The sequence below is a fragment of the Hyla sarda genome, chromosome 4 (assembly GCF_029499605.1).
Source record: "Hyla sarda isolate aHylSar1 chromosome 4, aHylSar1.hap1, whole genome shotgun sequence".
In the NCBI taxonomy this organism is placed as follows: domain Eukaryota; kingdom Metazoa; phylum Chordata; class Amphibia; order Anura; family Hylidae; genus Hyla; species Hyla sarda.
In genome coordinates this window covers 220,439,026-220,453,507 of record NC_079192.1, presented here as the reverse complement: position 1 = coordinate 220,453,507, position 14,482 = coordinate 220,439,026, and the positions used below count along the sequence as shown (strand labels likewise).

The window sequence follows — 14,482 nt, the reverse complement described above, 5'->3', positions numbered from 1 at the left end:
TGTTCTCAGGTACCCTTTTCCCTACCATTCTAGCACCCATGTTAAGCCGGCTGCGATAACATCATAATTGTTCACCTGATGCAGCAGCTCGATAGTCATGTGCTACGGAGGCCATTGATTGGCTGCCGCATTACATTATCAATGTACGTAATGTCAACGCTGTAGGCCTAACTTTGAACACCAGAATAATGGTGGTAATGGGGTCTAGGGGGATCTACAGGTGAGGGTTTTTGTATTTTTAAATCTATGTTATGATGTATCCAGCTCTTAACCAATTTTCTAAAAATCCCTGATAATCCTTTTAATATTTGATTGTGACTGTAGGAATCGTAATGTTATTAGTGAGAAAAGCTCTTCTATGTTTTACTTAAATTCAATGCAAAGGATTACAGCAAAACCAGAGGTCTAGGATAGATTTCTGCTGCTTGTGTTTTTAATATACCATGAGGTGCAACATTTGGATGGGACAGAGTCTTTCTTTATCAGTGTAAAAAAAAAAGAAAAGGCAGACTGCTAAAACATTGCAGATAGATTGAATAAAGAAGCAGTGGAAATGTATCCTGGATATTGGCGTTTGCTATAATCCTTTGCTTTGGATATTTTTTCATCTGTAATGGCATTCCAATTTATTACTTGCAGAGTGGAGGGTCATCTGTGGTGGCTTTCTTTCTTTTTTAAATATGTGTTACTGTATTTTGCATCCTATATTTTTGTGCATCTTTATTGTAGGAAAATAAGCCAGTGTGACAATTACATAGTAAAGTTTAAAAAAAGACTCGAGTCCATTAAGTTCAACCTAAAACCCTACTGTGTTGATCCAGATGAAGGCAAACCCCCCCCCCCCCCCCCCCCATGAGGCTGATGCCCATTGCCCCATGACAGAGGAAAATTTCCTTTGCGACCTCAATATAGCAATCAGAATAAATCCCTGGATCAACGTTCTATCCCCATATATCTAGTATGCATAACCTGTAATATAATACTTTTCCAGAAAAATATCCAGGCCCCCCCTTAACCCCTTAAGGGCCCAGCCCATTTTCACCTTAAGGACCCGGGCATTTTTTGCACATCTGACCACTGTCACTTTAAGCATTAATATCTCTGGGATGCTTTTACTTTTCATTCTGATCCCGCAATAGGTTTTTCGTTCTTTGGAACAGTGGGCTGTGCAAATAAAAAATTACATTTTTCATTTTCACGGACCACTTTTACAAAAATCTGTAAGACACCAGTGGGGTGTAAATGCTCACTGCACCCCTTATTCAATTTTGTGAGTGGTGTAGTTTTCAAAATGGGGTCACGTGGGGGGGGGGGGTCCACTGTTCTTGCACCATGGGGGCTTTGTAAACACACATGGCCTTCAAGTTCGGACACATTCTCTCTCTAAAAGCTCAATGGAGCTCCTTCTCTTCTGAGCTTTGTATTTCACCCGCAGAGCACTTTACATTCACAAATGGGGTATGCTCTTACTCAGAAGAAATGGGGCTACAAATTGTCCCTTGTGAAAATGAAAAGTGTAGGGTAACACCATTTTTTTTTTTTTTTTTCATCTTTACATCCATCCGAAAACACCTGTGGGGTGTTAAGGTTCACTATACCCCTTGTTACGTTCCGTGAGGTGTGTAGTTTTCAAAATGGGGTCACATGTGGATATTTGTTTTGCGTTTATGTCAGAACCGCTGTAAAATCAGCCACCCCTGTGCAAATCACCAATTTAGACCTCAAATGTACATGGTGTGCTCTCACTTCTGAGCCTTGTTGTGCGCCCACAGAGCACTTTGCGTCCACATATGGGGTATTTCCGTACTCAGGAGAAATTCCGTTACAAATTTTGGGGGTCTTTTTTTTCCTTTTACCTCTTGTGAAAATGTAAAGTATGGGGTAACACCAGCATGTTAGTGTAAAAAAAATATTTTTTTCACAATAACATGCAAGTGTAGACCCTAACTTTGCCTTTTCATAAGGGGTAAAAGGAAAAAAAGCCCACTAATATTTGTAACGCAATTTCTCCCAAATACGGAAATACCACATATGCGGCACTAAACTTTTGCCTTGAAATACGACAGGGCTCCAAAGCGAGAGAGCGACATGCGCATTTGAGGCCTAAATTGGGGATTTGCATCCGCCACCAAAATACCCTACAGCAGTGTTTCCCAAACAGGGTGTCTCCAGCTGTTGCAAAACTACCAGCATGCCTTGACAGTCAGTGGCTGCCCAGCAATACTGGGTGGTGGTGATTTTCAACAGCTGGAGGCTCCATTTTGGAAACTATGCCGTACGATATGTTTTTTTTTTATTGGGGGGGGGGGAGTAACTGTGTAGGGGGTATGTGTATATGCAGTGTTTTACTTTTTATTTTGTGTAGGTGCAGTGTAGTGTTTTTAGAGTACATTCACACGGCCGGGGTTTAAAGCGAGTTTCACGCTGGGAGTTTGAGCTGCGGCGGAAAATTTGTCACAGCTCAAACTTGCAGCGGGAAACTCAATGTAAACCTCCGACCGTGTGAATGTACCCTGTACATTCACATGGGGGGCAAACCTCCAGCTGTTGTAAAAGTACAACTCTCTGCATGCCCCCTGGCTGTCCGTGCATGCTGGGAGTTGCAGTTATGCAACAGCCGGAGGCACACTGGTTGCAAAACAGTTTGTTACTTAACTCAGTGTCTCGCAACCAGTGTGCCTACAGCTGTTGCAAAACTACAACTCTCAGCATGCATTGACAGCCGAAGGGCATGCTGGGAGCTGTAGTTATGCAACAGCTGGATGCACACTACTACATCGCCCAGCATGCCCTTTGGCTGTTTGTGCATGCTGGTTGTTGCAGTTATGCAACAACTGGAGCCACACTTTTTCATAGAAAAAAAGTGCCTCCAGCTGTTGCATAATTACAATCCCCAGTATGCACAAACAGCCAAAGTGCATGCTGGGAGTTGTAGTTTTGCCACCAGCTGTTGCAAAACTACAACTCCCAGCATGCCCTTTGGCTGTGCATGCTGGGAGTTGTTGCTTAGCAACAGCAGGAGGCGAACAACTCACCTCCTGCTGTATCCTGCTGCCGCCACTGAGGACGCTGCTGCCACCGCCGCACGGGTACCTCAGCCGATGCCGCCGACTCCAGGGACCCTTCACGTCGATGCCAGGGACCCCCGCCTGCATCGATGGACAGGTAAGGGACCCCCGACTTGCTCTATCACCTACCGGCAGGATTGGTGATTGATTGTTCTTCCGGACCAATCAATCACGTGATCGTGAGGTGGCACCTGTGCCACCTCACTCCTGCTGGTAAAGGGAGATAGGTGGCGTCTCGGACACCACCTATCACCCTTTTTTTTCCGGGTCACCGGAGACCCTATTGACCTGGAATCGCCGCTAATAGCCGGTCTGAATTGACCAGCGATTTGCGGTGATTGCCAACATGGGGAGGGGGTGGTGTTGTGTCTCAGGACCCCCCCCCCCCCGGGTGTGCACGGGGTGCCTGCTGAATGATTTCAGCAGGCATCCGTCTGTGATGACTGTGAAATCTTCTTTCCTCTAGACTACCGGCATAGGTATAAAAAGATCACAAGAAAGATCTCTGTTCTGTCTGTTCATATATTTGTACATTGTGATCAACCCCCCCCCCCCCCCCCCCCCAATGACATATTTTCTCCAAACTTAATAACCCCAAGCTGTCTTGGTATTGTGGTCCACACATACCATTAATTTTCTTTGTCTCTCTCCTCTGCACCCCCCCCCCCCCCCAGTTCAGCCATGTCCTTCTTCTATACAGATGCCCAAAACTATATTCTCCATATGTGGTCTGACTAATGATTTATACAGAGACAAAACTACAGTCATGGCCGTAAATGTTGGCACCCCTGAAATTTTTCAAGAAAATTAAGTATTTCATACAGAAAAGGATTGCAGTAACACATGTTTTGCTATACACATGTTTATTCCCCTTGTGTGTATTGGAACTAAACAAAAAAAGGGAGGAAAAAAAGCAAATTGGACATAATGTCACACCAAACTCAAAAAATGGCCTGGACAAAATTATTGGCACCCTTGACTTAATATTTGGTTGCACACCCTTTGGAAAAAATAACTGAAATCAGTCACTTCCTATAACCATCAATAAGCTTCTTACACCTCTCAGCCAGAATGTTGGAACACTCTTCCTTTGCAAACTGCTCAAGGTCTCTTATTATTTTCCCAAATGCAATTTTAAGATCTCTCACACAGGTCTTCAATGGGATTTAGATCTGGAGTCATTGCTGGCCACTTCAGAACTCTCCAGCGCTTTGTTGCCATCCATTTCTGGGGGCTTTTTGACGTATGTTTGGGGTCATTGTCCTGCTGGAAGACCCAAGATCTCGGACGCAAACCCAGCTTTCTGACACTGGGCTGTACAGTGAGACCTAAAATCTATTGGTAATCCTCAGATTTCATGATTCCTTGCACACATTCAAGGCACCCAGTGCCAGAGGCAGCAAAACAGCCCCAAAACATCATTGAACCTCCACCATATTTCACTGTAGGTACTGTGTTCTTTTCTTTGTAGGCCTCTTTCCATTTTCGGTAAACAGTAGAATGATGTGCTTTACCAAAAAGCTCTATCTTGGTCTCATCTGTCCACAAGACATTTTCCCAGAAGGATTTTGGCTTACTCAAGTTCATTTTGGCAAAATATAGTCTTGCTTTTTTATGTCTCTGTGTCAGCAGTGGGGTCCTCCTGGGTCTCCTGCCATAGCGATTTGTTTTCATTTAAATGTAGACGGATAGTTCGTGCTGGCACTGATGCTCCCTGAGCCTGCAGGACAGCTTGAATATCTTTGGAACTGGTTTGGGGCTGCTTAGCCACCATCCAGACTAACCTGCGTTGACACCTTTCATCAATTGTTCTCAGGGAGATTAGCTACAGTGCCATGGATTGCAAACTTCTTGATAATGTTGCGCACTGTGGACAAAGGCAGATCTAGATATCTGTAGATGGACTTGCAACCTTGGTTCTCAAGTCCTCAGACAGTCCTCTTCTCCTCTTTCTGTTGTCCATGCTTAGTGTGGCACACATAGACACACAATGCAAAGACTAAGTGAACCTCTCTCCTTTTTTATCTGTTTTCAGGTGTGATTTTTATATTGGCCACACCTGTTACTTGCCCCAGGTGAGTTTAATCTTATTCTTCCACAATTTTAAAAGGGTGCCAATAATTTAGTCCAGACCATTTTTGGAGTTTGGTGTGACATTGGCCCTCATTTGCTATTCTAAACCCGACTTCTTTTGTCGGGTTTTTTTGTCGCATCTTTGTCTGCGCCATGTCGCAGACATGGTGCGCCAGTCTGCGACACAATGCAACATTTTTTCCCGACGGACCCGATGTGGATTCTCCCAAACCCGAAAAAGGGGCGTAACCCGACATTTCTGAGCTTTCCCACGTATTTATAAAGGTTTCCAACCCTAATTTGTTGAATTGTTGTGGATTTTTTCCCGACAGCTCAGAGGAGTTGGAAACCCAAACCAACAAAACGCACGTGCGACAAACAAGATGCGACAAAATAATAAATACCAGGGGAAAAAAGCAGTCGGGTAAGAAAGCAAGATAGACTTACAACCCGATTTTCTAAGTAAATGAGGGCCATTATGTCCAATTTGCTTTTTTTCCTCCCTTTTTTGTTTAGTTCCAATACACACAAAGGGAATACACATCTGTATAGCAAATCATGTGTTACTGCAATCCTTTTCTGTGAGAAATACTTAATTTTCTAGAAACATTTCAAGGGTGCCAACATTTATGTCCATGACTGTATGTCCTTGTCAGAAGCCTCTATGCCTGTCTTGATACATCCAATGACTTTGCAGCTGCTGTCTGTCACTGATCACTAAAGTTAAATTTACTGTCCACCAGTATCCCTAAGTCTTTTTCGGTAGTGGTTTTACCTAATGTCTTATTATTCAGCACATAATTGTACATTTAGTTTTTTCGGCCCAAGTGCATAACCTTACATTTATCCACATTAAACCTCCTTTGTCATGTCTGTGCCCAGGCCTCCAGCTTCCTCAAATACCTCTGTAATAATGTTATACTCCTCTCTGGTGATCACCTTACCCAATTTAGTGTTATTTGCAAATATAGAAATTCCTCTCATTCATTAAAATAATGAAAAGAAGTGGACCCAGTACTCACCCGTGATACCCCACTAGTAACTGTCACCCAATCAGAGTAAGTTCCATTGATCCCAACCGTCTGCTTCCTATCAGTTTATTACCTTGTTTAAATATATCCTCCCATAATGCCAGCATCCTCATTCTATGTAGTAACCATTTGTGTGGCACAGTATCAAATGCCTTAGAAAAATCCAAATACACAAAATCTACAGCTTCACCCCGGTCCAATCCCTAACTGAGCTCTTCATAAAAGCTGATCAGATTAGTTTGACAGGACCGATCCTGCATAAACCCATGTTGGCTCCGTGTTAGGCTGGGTTCACACCACGTTTTGTTAACTACGGTTCCCGTATAGGGCTGGGAGGAGGGGGGCGGTCGACCACGTTTTTGCCTGCGGTCGGGAAACCGCATACGGCTGAAAACAAGGCTCATAGACATGCATTAAATATGGTTCCCGAATACGACTGAGTGCGGACGGCGCGATTAAGCCCCACCCCCCCTCCTCCCAGCCGTATACGGGAACCGTAGTTAACAAAACGTGCTGTGAATCGAGCCTTAGAAGGTTAGTTTCATTAAGATATTCCAGAATAGCATCTCTCAGAAAACCCTCAAAAATCTTACCACAACAGATGTTAAACTTACAGGCCTATAGTTTCCAGGATCCCATTTTGATCCCTTTTTTAATATTGGTACCACATTTCACAATCCCTTTCATTATAGAATCTTTAAGGGGTTACTCAGGTGGAAACCTTTTCTTAATCCTTCCAGTACTTATAAGCAGCTATATACTACAGTGAAAATTCTTTTCTTTTTGGATTTCTTTTCTGTCACGGCCACAGTGCTCTCTGCTGACATCTCTGTCCATGTCAGGAATTGTCCAGAGGAGGAGGAAATCCCCATAGCAAGTATATGCTGCTCTGGACAGTTCGTAAAATGGACAGAGGTGTCAGCAGAGAGTACTGTGGTCATGACAGAAAAGAAATGGCAAAAGAAAAGAATTTCCTCTGTAGTATACAGCTGCTAATAAGTACTGGAAGGATTAAGAAATTTTTATAGAAGAAATATACAAATCTCAATTCAATAGATAGAGGAAGATAGTTCGGCACAGCTTGGATAGGGATCCTTGGGTAGTAAGCACTGTAGCGGCATGCACTTTAGAAGCAGGTGGTGCTCAGACAGTAGCAGATATGTAGAAAAAAGTCGGCGTTGTCGCCTCTCAGTGGTACCCCCCCGTTTGTCACCATCTATGTCTTCTCCCTGGGCAACATGGTTGTAAGTATGTGCTAAATAAAAGAATCTTGCTGAAATAAGAAGATTGGTGAGTGGCCGACTTTTTTCTACATATCTGCAACTGTAATATACAAATCTGTTTAATTTTCTGGCACCAGTTGAATTAAAAAAATAAAGTTTTCCACCGGAGTACCTGTTTAAATATAAGGAAAAATGGGTCCGTCTAGAACGATACTTAAAGATTACCTGTCACCTAATTAAACGTTTAATATAGTGTTCCCTGTGTAATTAGCAGACACTTTCCCATTCACTTGCTTTTAAAATTATCAACATAAATATGTTTAAAATGTAATAGAAAAAAATGTCCACTAGCTGGCTCTATTCTGTTCCCTGCAACAATTAAAAGAGTGCGTTTGGTCTCCTCCCGGCCTGGCAGGAGACCAAACTCAGAAAGTGCTTCTCTGCACTGAGCTTGATTGACAGCTGCACAGAGACTCACTGAAAGCTGCACAGAGTCTCAATGAAAGCTGCAAAGAGCCTCACTGAAACATGCATAGCAGAAAGCTGCACAGAGCTTGAGGTCTTCTCATTATCACAGTACTGCAACAATGTGGGGGCGGAAGTGGTGCCCCAACAGGCTTCAGTGATGTCCTGCCTGCTGGGAAATGTCCACTTTCTCCTGCAGGGAGATTACGCTATGTGGCAAGAATAAAGGTATTATACAGAGCTTTTTAAAGCTCTGAAATTTTTTTAAGGGTGGGAGGAGTGTTAGGAGTAGTTAGGGAACATAGCCTGAGTTGGTTTGGATAAGTTTATTTGGTGTCAGATACTTTTTATTTCTGCAAACCTTTGGATGGATTCCATCTGGGCCCAGTGATTTGTGTGTTTTTGTGCTTCAAAGATGGCACCGCAATTCATGTTGGGTTAAACAGGCGATATTTGCTGTATAATTTACTTCGTCCCTTCCCCTGTTAGAAGGCATTTAGTAGATTTGCCTTCTCCTCATCCACCATAATACCCAGATTATTTCTTAATCTGGGTATTATTTATTATATTTAGTTATATAGCTGAAGAATATTGTTCGGTCCTTTTTACTTGTCAATCGCAATTTTTGCTAGTTTTATTTACTTTTTTACAGACTTTATTCTTTTATAATTCTTTAACATTTCCTTACTACCTTTTTTTTTTTTTTTTTTTTTTTTTTTTAGTAGTCTGAATGCTTTCCTCTTATCATTTATCTACAACTGTTTTGATTAGCCAAATTGGTTTTCTCCTTTTTCTAGCACTTTTATTCCCGTGTGGTAGATGTCATTCATAAGATCTATTCAGGGTGCTCTAAAAATGTCACATTTAGCTTATGTACTTTTATTACTGAGGCACGATCCCAATCGGTGTCACTTAGGTCCTCTATTAGTTGATTAGAATTGGCCTTCCAGAAGTTTAATGTTTAGCCCCACTAGTACACATCCACTTATAAGATAAATGAAAACCTGTTATGCTGTGGTCCCTATTACCAAGGTGACTCCCGACCTCTAGTTCGGATACTATGTCTGGCCTATTGGTTAATATAAGGTCCAAAAACGCCCCACCTCTTGTTGAATCCTCCACTAATTGGCAATAATAAAGAACAATTACCTTTTCCAAACACTTATTTCCTTTCGGCACTTACAGGTTTCAGCTTCCCAAACAATTTCAGGGTAATTAAAGTCCCCCATAATATTGACTTCCCATGATCATTTTCCTCACCTGGGCCTCAGACTGGATTTTGCATATAAGCAAACCACTCCAACTTTTTTACTTCTACGTCCATTCCTGAACAAAATGTACCCCTGTTCATTAACTAGCCAGTTATAGCATCCAGTCATGTCTCATTTCACTACATCATAGTTTTCTTCCAATATTAATAGATCTTCCCCCCCCCCCCCCCCATCTTTTTATTTAGGCTTCTGGCAAAATGTCATCCAAAAATAGGAAAAAGTGAGGATTAAAGTAAAATAAGTAGATAGCTAATACAGATAAAGCAAGTCCTTACATATAAAAGTAAGAAAGAGCTGCTGGGAGCTGTAAATCACTGTCTATGTAGAGGTCGGGAGCTACTTTAGGGTCCTGTACAGTACACACAGTGTCCTAAATAGGTAAAATGAGCCACCCTACTTGGTCTTCTCTGGACCAGCTACCCCTGGCACAGGTAAAGAGTAGTACAGAACATGTAGTACCACCCTGTACTGTAGGGAGGCGCTACCAGACAGCCAGTCAGTGCATGCAGTTCAGTAATACAGGGGTTTTACCAGTAAAATGCCCATTCTAATTGGTCAGTTCTTTCAGCCATTGGCATGTATCGCAGACCTGGATTGTCTGTAGCATTGTATGTTGAATTTGGTTTCAAGTTACAATGGTCCAGAAAAGACCTTTGTATGTTGAAACTATTGTATGTTGAGGCCATTATAAGTTGAGGAATCACTGTGTGTTTGTATGTGTATATGTGTGTGTATATATACAGTGACCCCCCGACCTACGATGGCCCCGACATACGATAATTTCAACATGCGATGGCCTCTCAGAGGCCATCGCATGTTGAAGGCAGCATCAACATGCGATGCTTTTGTATGTCGGGGCCATCGCATAAACAGCTATCCGGCAGCGCAGACTGCTTCAGCTGCCGATGGATAGCCGTTTAATGTGCCCCGTGGGCGCATGATTAAGGGGATTCCCCCCTGGAATGTAACATCAGGTTCGACTATGGATGTGTGTGCAATGTCTCCGTGTTCCTTACTATTTTAAGTATGCTGTAATGTTACAAAGATGAAAGAATAAAAGAAGGGAACTGCTGAAACAGGTCTGGGAATTCCTCTTATTAATTCTATATATCGTTGAATCCTCTGTGGCTGTGTACCTAGATTAAAAGTATTATCATGAAGCATATGCCACAATTATCGTACGATCCGGCTTCACACATATGCTCAGGTGTTTGTTTTTTCGCTCTTAGAGCTCCCACTCTGTCCAATCTTTTTACCCCCAGGATGGTAATAGAGAGCCAGAATAAAAGTTCTTGGTTGTCAGTGAAGTGCTTTTATAAATGTGCAGAACCTTGTTGTGTTGTTTGCAAATATGCTGAGAATTGTACAATAGTGGAAGGCACTATTGATAACAAGATTCATGTTTTTATGAACTGGAATTCTAAATATGTAGTTTATAAGATCACATGTATGATTTGTCATCTCACATATATAGGTAGCACAAAAAAAAAAAAAAAGATTACAGGAACACATACGCCAATAAGTTGGGCCTATGACTAGAGATGATCGAACTTACAGTAATTAGATTTGTCACAAGAGAGTCTCCTAGGACTGTATCCACCTCTTCCAGCCCACCGGAGCACCTGAAAGCTGAACTAATTTATGCAGGCTAAAGTCAGCAACTGCTGAGCCGAGAAGTTCGTGACAAATCAAATCACTGTAACTTTGCTCATCTCTACCTATGACCAAAGTTTCCAGATTTTTCCCCCCCTTTTTCTTCTTTGTTTTTGTTTGTCAAGGGACAATAAAATTTGTCCTATGATGTGTTTTGGAACTCCTCCCCTTATAGGTGTTTCCTTTTGTATATAAGGGCACAGGTTAACACAAGGTGTATGACATGACTAAAGGTTCTTTTACCCAAAACGCATTGGAATGTTGAGGGGGAGTCTCCTATGCTGCATTTGTAACAAGTATCTGTATACGTTCCTATTCTGTCATCTATATAGAATGTTTTATGGATTTAAATAAATGAAGATGTTTTTATTTAGTGCTGGATAAAATCCTGTTTTTCCTCCCTGTTCCTCTGAGGATTGATGTGCACTCCGTACTATGAAACTTTGTACTTATATATTACAAAAGATCTTTTATTTTTATCAGTAACATATAAAAGTTTTTGGATCTGACCATGCCCATTTAAAGATGGCATAGGCTATAAGAAGGTTTCCAAGACCCTGAAACTGATATCCCACCAAGAAGCCACAAGCATATGGTGATGTCATAGTCACATAATTCAGAAGGTTGAAAAAAGACCAGAGTCCATCAAGTTCAACCTATAAACCTAATGAGTTGATCCAGAGGAAGGCAAAAAAAAAACTCATACTCTAGGTCAAAATTCCTTTCTGACTCCAAATATGGCCCCTGGATCAACCTTCTGTCCCTATTGATCTAGAATCCATAACCTGTAATGTTGTTATTTTCCAAAATTGCATCCAGACCCCTTTTCAATTATTTTACCGAATTAACCATGACCACCTCCTCTGGCACAGAGTTCCACAGTCTCACTGCTTTTACAGTAAAGAATCCCCGTCTGTGCTGGTGTAGAAGCCTTCTTTCCTCAAGACGTAGAGGATGCCCCCTTGTTATAGATACAGTCCTGGGTATAAATAGATCATGGGAGAGATCTCTGTACTGCCCCCTGAAATATTTATACATAGTTATGTCACCCCTAAACCTTCTTTTTTCTAAACTAAATAACCCTAATTCTGATAAGCCCATTGTAGAGAAGAAAAAGACGGAGCACTGACCGTATTGCTGCAGGGGGATTTCTTTATTCTTTGTTCCGTGAAGATTACATGTGGAGGGGAGAGCGGACTGACAGGCAGAACATCGGGCACCGGACCGTGTCACGCGTTAGAGCTTCCTCTGGCCCTATATCGTAATGTCCGCAGGTGTGCTCTTAAAATATCCAACCTGGTGGTCATGACAACCAACCACGCTGGACTAACAAACAGGTGGAGGGAGGTTCTGGATGACAAGGTAAGACTGGGAAGGATGGTAACTGGAGGGAAGAGAAAAGGAAATGGGAAGGGGGAGGGGAGAACAAAGAGAAGTGGAATGAGAGGGAGGATAAGTGGAAAAAACATGGATACATAAGGATTTTAAAAGCAAAACATACTGAAATGAGTCCATATGATATTGCACTGGTACTTTAGATTAATGTTAATACATATATTTAAATGAATACACTAATTTTGTTATGGTCGTTTAGACCTAAAGGACCAGTAGCAGTAGTATGTAAGATCCAACGTGATTCTTTCACCAGGAGACATTTGTGTCTGTCTCCTCCCTGGAAAAGGTTCTACTCGTTCTAATGCCGAAAATGTTATTGCTTTCGGGTCACTATTGTGTACATTAACCATGTGGGAAATTAATATTTGTGAACCACGTCCAGTTTGGAATGAATGTATATGTTCTCGTATGCGATGGAACAGTGGTCATATGGTTTTTCCCAGATAGTAATGTCCACAATCACACACAAGGCAATATACTACGAAATTGGATCTACAAGTGATGAACTGTCTGATTCTTTTGGTGTAACTTCCTAGAAGTTAATCTGTCCAATAGTGAACAGTACAATGCAGGGGCTGGGATGACGCCACTCCAACGCGCATTTCGGCATGCTGACCTTCGTCCGGGAGTGGCTACATCCCAGAACTCCAGACCTTAAATATACATGATGACCCAATGGGAACAAAGAACACATCATTTAACTAATTACTACTATGTCAGTGCATAGCCACTCTGTGGCTGTGTATGGCACATGCAATGCCGCTGACGTCACTTTCCCCGGCGTCCGGAGAGGCTGCGTCATATGACACCCCCACATAAGCATGCACGTGATCGAAGCCACACGTAGACGTGACCTCATGGACTACCGCGGGAGGACACAGCCGGGCATGCGCACAAGCGACAGATCCAGCTAATGTAAACCATACTAGCTGAACAACTGTGGCACAGTGACATCTAGTGGTGGGGGGACTAACAGGCTCAATGAAACATAACCTCTGATAGCCATAAAACCCGAGACCAGCGGAAAAGCATTTTGCTATTGGAAATATACAGTAGTAGGTAATACATACTTTCAACACATACATAGTTCAAAAAGTACATGATAAGTATAAATATAACAATATACATATACACATAGGGGGAGATTTATCATTATTTGTTTGTTATAGATACAGATCTACCCCTTTACACTGCTTGTCTAATTTACACTCTTACTCAGAATTTACAAAGGCTGTGCACTCCTTTGATAAATCTTGTGCAAATATAGAAACTTCCCCTCCCCCTCCCCCCCCTCGCTCTACCGTACACTCCTTCTCTACCTCACAGGAAAAGTGGACGTAGGGATTTTGTTCTATTGCTTTGAGGTCGGATTCCATTGAGTTTTTTTTGTCAATCAGCAAAAATGCCAGAAAAACTGTCCCAGCTTTTTCCTTGGTTTTGTCCGTTTTTCTTGCATTTTTTCTTGCGTTTTTGCTGGTGTGTGGAAACAAAAAATGTACTAAACTTTTTGTTGTTTTTTTTCTTCGAAATTTAAATACTTGAATGCGGAAGACTATGTCAGATTTGGTGGATTGCGACGATGAACAGCGTTTTTTTTTTAAATGTCAATAAAAGGGTTAACGAGGGCTATGGGGGGAGTGTTTCTTTAAATTAAAAAAATGCTTCAATTTTTTTTATAATTGAATTTTCAGGCTTAGTAGTAGAAGGCATCCTGTAGACAGAATCTAGGCCGGGCTTAGCGTTAGCCACCAAATCAGCTAGCGCTAACCCCCAATTATTACCCCGATACCCACCGCCACAGGGGTTCCGGGTAGAGCCGGTACCAACAGGCCCGGAGCTTCAAAAATGGCTCTCCTGGGCCTAGGCTGTAACAGGCTGGCATTATTTAGGCTGGGGAGGGCCAGTAACAATTTTCCTTGCTCACCCTCGTAACGTCAGGCTGTTGCTGCTTGGTTGGTATCTGGCAGATACTGAAAATAGGGGGAACCCAATGCGCTTTGTTTTTTTTATAAATAAATTTAAAAAAAGTGTGTGGTTCCCTCATTTTTTCAGTATCAGCCAGATACCAACCAAGCAGCAACAGCCTGACGTTACGAGGGTGAGCAAGGATCATTGTTACTGGCCCTCCCCAGCCTAAATAACGCCAGCCTGTTACAGCCTAGTCCCAGCAGCGCCACTTTTGATGCTCCGGGCCTGTTGGTACCGGCTCTTCCCGGAACACCTGTGGCAGTGGGTACCGGGTAGGGATCGACCGATATCGATTTTTTAGGGCCGATACCGATAATCTGTGGCCTCTCAGGCCA

General features: G+C 42.4%; 1 protein-coding gene across 3 annotated transcripts in view; it reads left to right on the top strand.

Annotated features, from left to right (window-relative positions):
- The window catches only part of COG5 (component of oligomeric golgi complex 5), a 405,205-nt gene that overhangs the window by 69,313 nt on the left and 321,410 nt on the right, over positions 1-14,482 (top strand). The window lies entirely within an intron of this gene.